Source organism: Triturus cristatus, chromosome 11 (genome assembly GCF_964204655.1).
Source record: "Triturus cristatus chromosome 11, aTriCri1.1, whole genome shotgun sequence".
NCBI lineage: Eukaryota > Metazoa > Chordata > Amphibia > Caudata > Salamandridae > Triturus > Triturus cristatus.
Genome location: NC_140594.1, coordinates 50,865,288 through 50,872,824, shown reverse-complemented (window position 1 = coordinate 50,872,824; position 7,537 = coordinate 50,865,288).

Sequence of the window (7,537 nt, the reverse complement as noted above, 5' to 3'; positions counted from 1 at the left end):
GACTGAAGAGATCCATGCAACATTGCAGAGAGCGCTGGGTTTCCTGGAACGAAGTACCCTTTATCAGCCAATCATCCAGATATGGGAAAATTTAGTGACCTTGAAGTCTCGGGTGTGCTGCTACTGGCGCCATACATTTCGTAAAGACCCTTGGCGTCGACTTCAGGCTGAATGGCAAGACTTTGAACTGGTAATGGCGCCCCGCCACCATGAAACGTAGAAATGTCCTGTGATTTATATGAATCTGGATGTCAAAATGAGCATCTAAAAGGTCCAGGGATGCCATGTAATCTCCCTTGCAGAGAAGTAGGAGTATTTCTTGCAGGGATGACATTCGAAAAGATATCTTTTTGATGAATTTGTTCAAACCTCTCAGGTCCATTACCTGCCTCCATTCCGATGTGTCTTTTTTCTTTATTAAAAAGAAATGCGAATAAAAGCCTTTCCCTTGTTGAAGACGCGGAACCTCTTCTATTGCTTCTTTTTGTAAAAGGGATATACTTTCCGCCTTGAGGATTGATAGGTGTTCTTGCTTCCTGTGAATAGGAGGATGATTTGGAGGCTTCTGTATGAATTCCAGGGTATGGCCTTGTTGTATCCCGTCCAGTACCCATCTGTCTGTTGTGATCGACAGCCATGCCTGATAAAAGAGAGAAAGGTAATGATCCTTGAGGTCTGAGCATGTGGCGGGCGCTTTGACAGAGTCACTGTTGTCTATTAGATTGTTGCGATTTACCCCTCGCAGAAGACTTCCCTCTGGACTGCTGCTGATACGGGATGTTAGAGGATCGAAATTGTTGGTTACTTGAAAATTGACGATACCCTTGCTGACTGTATGGCTGGTATCTGCTGGACTGGTACGAAGATCTTTGATTATATTGTCCTCTAGTTCCTCTCTTCTGAAAGGACTGGAACCTGCCCTGCTGAAGACATCCCAACGCTCGGCAAGTGTATGCGTCAGCTTTGATACTTTGGAGAGCATCATCTATATATTTTCCAAAGAGATTTTCTCCGTCGAACGGCATGTCAACTATTTTTGCTTGGACTTCCGGTCTAAAAGAAGTGGCTTTAAGCCATCCTTGCCTTCGGAGGGCCACTGCACCCGCCATTTGCCTGAATGCCACAGAAGACATATCCATTGCAATATCTATGGATTCAGATGCCGCCCTAGCCCCATCTTGTAAAATGACGGCCGCTTCTTCCTTCTTATCCTCTGGTAGATGGGCCGACAAAGGTGTTATATCTGACCACATCTGCCTATTATACCTACTGATAAGAGCTAAAGCATTTGCAGCTTTAACGGAAGCTGCTGCCATTACAGCAAAACGCTTTCCCGCACCATCCATTTGTCTTCCTTCCTTATCAGGAGGGGCTGCAGAAGTGGAAACTGGGTTTTTCGATTGTCTTTAAGCGACTTGCATCACTACAGACTCTGGCCACGGATGTCCAATTAAACAAGCTGGAGATGATTCTGGCGCTCGATATTTTTTCTCTATTCTTGGTACCGAGGCAGCAACCGAGGCCGGATTCTTCATTATTTTCCATCCTTCGTCCCAAATGTGATCAATAATAGGAATCGATCTAATGGATTTTCTGGATTCCTCTTTAAAATCGTAGTGAAAACACTCCGCTTCTTGTACCGGAAGTGGGAGTTCGAATCTCCTTGAGGCTTTTTCCATAATGTCATGGGGCGATGGTGATGGAGACGGCGTAGTAGGTAGAATGTACTGATCCCATTCTATCCCAACTGGATTGTCCTGAAGAAGTTCCCCTTTTTCTGGTTGCTCTGCATCACTCTCCGCTAAATCATCCCTGATTGTAACAATTGGAGGAGATTGAACCTTTTGAGCAGAAAAAATGGGAGGAGGTTGAGTTAGTTGAATTTGAGTAGGACCAGCTGAAGACTTCGAGGCTTGGGCGTTAGCTTCAGGAAAACGTCGGTAATAGTCGTTGATCATGAGACGCAAGTCAGTCACTAGAGAAATTAGCATTGAGACAGATTCTTCTCTCACATCAGGCTGTGCTTCTTCCTCATCCTCATAATCATATGATTGCTGAAAAGACTCATATCTTTTTGACTCATGCACTGGACGATCTTGGAATGAGAATACCTCCTGAACCTCCTGATATTCTTCATCATCCGTTTCCTGACTCTTTATTTGAAGTTGGGAAGGACTATATGCCACTCCTGATGACTCTTCATCCTCTGACTGCAATTCTAGCAGATTTGATGGAGGAAGCGGAGACATTTTTGTCCAGCCTGTAAAATCTGAAGATTTCTTCGTCAACGAGCCCGTCGACGGTGGAATAGACTTCAATGATATCGTTGCCTTTGTTTCTGGAGATTTAAAAGACGTCGTCGACGGAGCTCCCGTCGACGGAGTTCTCGTCGACGAGGAAATACGTATTATCGTTGACGAGGTGGTCGTCGACGAGGTCATCGTCGACGGAGTCGTCGTCGAGGTCGCTGGCGATGGAGTAGTCGACGAGGTCGTCACTGGTCTTCCCGTCGACGGGGTCGTCGACGAACCTTTCTTCAACGACGATCGTCGAAGCAGCTATCGTTGTCGAGATTGTAGTCGTCGACGGAGCGGTCGACGTTTTCATGGAAATCAGTGCCGGCGACGCCCCATTCTTCGTAGACGGAGCTGAAGACATCTCTCTGGACTCTGAGGATCTTTCAGAGGAGTGTGAGGAAGAGAAGACGAAGAAGCCTCTTTGTCTTTGGTTTTCTGCTTTTTAAGTTCCACTTTTTCCTCAGAAGATTTCCTCTTTTTAGAAGTCTGAGTATTAACTTCCTCTTCAGAGTCAGAATCTGAAGTGACCTTTTTTTGAAGCCACAACAGTAAACGTGCCTCCCTGTCTCAGAGTTTTTGCAGAAAAGGTTCTGCAGTGTTTGCAGTCTTTAGGCACATGTTTAGGATGAAGACAGTACAAGCAGTTCTTGTGGGGATCTTCAGAATACAGTCTAGGTTTCCCACAGGATCTGCAGGGCCTGAAGAGCCTCTTTTAACCTCTTCAGTGCCCATGACGAGATAGTCTCGTCATGGAGCACGGTTGTGCTGTGCCCATGACGAGACTATCTCGTCATGAACCCCACCCACTAGTGCAACGCCCGGCACAGGAGGGGGAAAGGGCGTGGCACTGAAGGGGTTAAGAGCTTTCAGCCATAGCAGGTAAAATATGAAAAACAATACCTCAAATCCAGAAGAAAGAACTTTCAGTTGAAAAGGTCAAAAGTTCACTCAGGAACAAAACTGAGCAAGGCTCAGGGAGACTCCTTCTCACGCGAAGACGGTTGGAAATCTGAGGTATGATGGCTCTGCTGGGGAGTGTGATGTCAGGGCTAGCAGCTGATTGGCTGAGTTTTGAACCAAATAATGTGATTCCCTATGGGATTTTTCTATGCAGTTTTTCTAGTACTGCTATGGTCATTCTGTTACCGTGAGACTCCCACCATGACGACGGGGAACATACAAGCATGTGAATCTATGAAAGATTCAATACTGGAGGATTACAAAACTCACAAATAGTGTCAGGGTTCTCCAGAACCTCCCAAGGGAGGCATTGGCAATGAGGAGTGCAGAGCTAGCACAGCTCAGCCCTACTATACCTTTGAGGTGCAGCAGAAGGCTGAGGAAACAAACGCACATAGAAGCTGGCGCGGACAGGCTTGCCTTGGGTGCGCATTCAGCGCGCCAGCGGCACGCCCGCTGCGCGCACTCGCAGCACGCATCTTTATAGTCCCGCCTCCCTTAGCAACTAGAGCACGCACTGCAAAAATGGCGTCTCTAGCCTTAAACCCCAGCAATCAGCCCCGGAAAGTAGCGTGAAGGGCAGGGCCGGACTGGAGACCAAAAGCAGAACTGGAAATTTTTGTCAGACCAGTCCCCATACTGCCTTCAGCAAGTAAGCACAATGAGCGAGCTCAACAACTACAAGGTGGGGTTTGGGGAGTATTTCTCCCAAGAAATGTTGGGAAAGAATTGTGAAAATGGTGTACCAGGCTGCAAGGGAAAAAGTCAGTTCTGCTCAAGGGAACAGAAGAAAGGCCTGAGGTCTGTCTGCTCGGAGCCTGTCACACAGATGAGAGGCCGGTTTCCATTGTGGAGTGGCCTTTCATACAAGGAGGGAGGCTGCACAAATGTGCCTGAACCAACAAGGACTGCCGGTGTGTTTTTGCTGTACAGACAGCTATCTGGTAGTATTCACCTGCGGCTCTCAAAGCACTCTCCTAGCCCTCAGTGAGACCACCAGGCCAGCAGTGAGAGCCCCTGATGCTGCTGCGCTGTGGGAGGCTGGAGCAGCCTGAGCCTGCTGCACAGTGACAGCGACTGACCGCATGTGCTTCAAATCAAGGGATTTTCATTTAGTTTTAAAGCTCGGCTCGCATGTACTCTTCACTGTACTGGCAGGCAAACCTGCTCCGAGCAACCCCCTCACGCCCGAGTCACCCCCAGCCAGGAATGTTTCTAGCACCAATGCCTGCATATATTCTTGAGTCACATAACTAACTTAGGCACAATGATGCGGGAGTGCAGGATTCGTACTGTTTTTCCTGCCTTCTGCTTTTTGTCGTCATTTTTCTGTTTCCTGTGCTCACATTTATTTAGGACAAACGCCAAGGTAGCTGTTCTTGGAGCGCATGTGCAGGATGTGTGTGCGTCCTAAAACAGCTCCAAACAATTAAAATGGGCAGCAATATAAAGATACTATGGAACCGCATAAGTCGCACCACAACTTCCGAAGACCAGAACGGACTCCCTGGTGCCGAAACCGGCCTCCATGCGTCAAAACCAGCCTCCAGGAGCTCCGGCCTCCCGGGGGATTGCCCGCTTGCCCAGCTGGCCAGTCCGGCCCTGGTGAAGGGAGGGGAGGAGTGTCCGTCCCAAAGCGCAGTACAAGCAAGGTAAAACAGCCAAATTCAATTTCATTTAACAACTAATTTAAAATAAGTCAAAACAAATAAGTTTCGTAATTTTAAAAGCGCAATGTTAAAATGCCCAGAAAAGCGGCAAAACGCTCCGCGACTCTACCAGCCCACTAAGTCACATCCTTGCCACCTGTAATGTTTCGGATAATCTAAAACGAGAAATTACCTGTTGTAGGAAGGTGGATATCTGACTATGGTTACCCCCAACTTTTTGCCTAGTGTCTAGCTGGTTTTTCGACTTAGTTGGCCTGAGATCCTGCCATTCAGGGTCTCAGGCTGTCTGCTCTCTCTGTAAAATGGACTCCATGTACCCTAGGTACATAACCAATTGGTAAGGATCACCTTATTGGACCCTGTACAGTGTACCCTAGGTACCCAGGGCATAGGTGTACCCTAGGCCCCCCAGGGGCTGCAGCATGTATTATGCCACCCCTGGTCTGGCCTTCCAATCAGACACAACTGGCTGATCACTCAGCTGGGGCAAGGTCGTGTAATCACCCCTTGCTTAGATATAGTATGCCTATATCTGCCCTTATATATAGACACATGTGTACCTATCAGTCACTCCTATGGCAGGCCTTAACAATCCTGGAGGCAGAGTGCTTGGTAACATGTGAGATGGTGCTCTAGCATGAGCTGAGCCTGTCTGCAGCTTTCGGAACCATGTCCTTATAGCTGTTCTATGATATAGCCTACCATATACTCTTAAAGTGCCTTATAATCTTAAACGGTTATGGTAACTATGGTTGGGCTGTATCAAAACATGTCGTGTAAGGTGTCTAACACTTTGGAATAATACCCCCATACCATTTCTGGTGATGAGGATATTATTCCTCCCTTCTAGAGGAGAGACATGTTAAAATCCTACTTTGCTGTGTAACCTCTGACCAAAGCCTCAGCATCACAAAATGGATGCTGCTGCCACAGACACTAGTCTGACCTCCTGCTGCTGGGAGTGATCCCAGCCAGGGAGGCCTGGACAATAGGTTTCCTGCTTGGGGAGGTGCTAGCACCTCCCCAGACAGCCTTTAGTGTATTGGGGCAGGGTGGGCTGAAAGGAATGAGACATGCCTGGGGCACACAAGGTGTTCCTTGCATAGTCCAGTTCAAACCGGCGCTGGGGCACTCCAGCCCCAGCTCTGGCGCGAAACTGGACAAAGGGAAGTGGGTGTAACCACCCCCTCCCAGGTCCCACCCATAAGGCGTGACCTAGCAGGTATCCCAGCCCCCCAGATTAGTATAAGAGTGGGAGTTGGGCCTCAAGACTTTAGATTATCCTGAACCTGCAAAACTGAACAGAAACTCTGGACCTTCGACATTCGACGAAAGAAGAAGACTGAAGAATCTCCCTTGTAGCCAAGGAGTGGCTACCCTGTGCAAACAGGCACCATCAAGAGACTACCCTTTGCTTTGTGAAACGTTCGACGAGGAACCGACTGCAGAGCCCGACCAGAGCCTTGATTTCCAGACTTCTCCGACCCTCATCCACATCTGCAGCAGAGCTGAGATCCGTGGAGGCGACGAGTGACGTGGGACCGGCTACCTGGGAAAAGTGGCTAGTAACTTACAGCGCAGCTTCTGAGGTACCCTCGAAGTTGTGCACCGGGGATTGAGAAGCCCCAACCCCAAGCACCATCTGCACCGAAGACCAGCCCCCCACACTCCACGAGTCCTGCGTGGGGCCCTTCAGCATTTTCCTGCTTGCCGCGTCTGTCCGGTTGCTTGCCCGCTGGCTAGTGGCCTCTGTGACGACGCTCCCTGAAATCTTCTGTGCTGGTTTGGCTCCTCCAGACTGGCTCCCGCTTCTCTGCAAAGAAGAAGCACCCCAGACCTTCCTGGTCTGCACCAGAAGCAAGTCCCTTGTTCTTCGTGGGTTCCGCTTGCCAAGGCTTGGTGAGTCCTAGTCCAACTTCGACGCCGCCGACAGCAAGAGCCTTCGTGGGACAGCTCGCCTCCTGGTCCTGGTCGTCCGACGCTTCCTGGTCCTCCTGGCTGCAGCGACAAGCTTCACCTTCACCTGCAACTCTTCACGACATCGCCTGGTTCCTTCCTGGTTCCACGTGGTCACTGGCTAGTGACCTTGACTCTGTCCCTTCTGCTTGCAGGTTTCTTCTCTTCTTGATCCCAGCCTTGGGATCCACCGGACACTCTTCACTGACTGCCTGTCAGCATCTTTCTTCAGGCATCCATAGGAGTCGACGACGAAAACGACGCATCTTCACCCCTATGCACCCGCAGCCTGTGGGCTAGGTAACTTGGGTACTCCGGTGCTCATCAGGATAGTGACTATCCTAGTGTCTAGTTTTCAAGTCTCAACTTCCTAGCTACTCCGGAAGTGTCCTAAATCTATCTATTTCTAAACTGTAACATTGCTATTGACTTTTACGCATTACGCGTGAGTGTTTCCACTCTGCACACGAATCCCGTGGGCCTCCCACTTCCTAACTAACGCTAGTGTAGTGTAGCCCCAGCGATTCCCTGGGCCTAGGCCTATTCTATTTCCGTGACAGTGGTTCTTATACCACTTATTTAGTATATGGTTTGCGTGGCCCCTAGGGCCTAACTGTATTACTTACCTGTGTGACTTACTGTATGCATTAATAA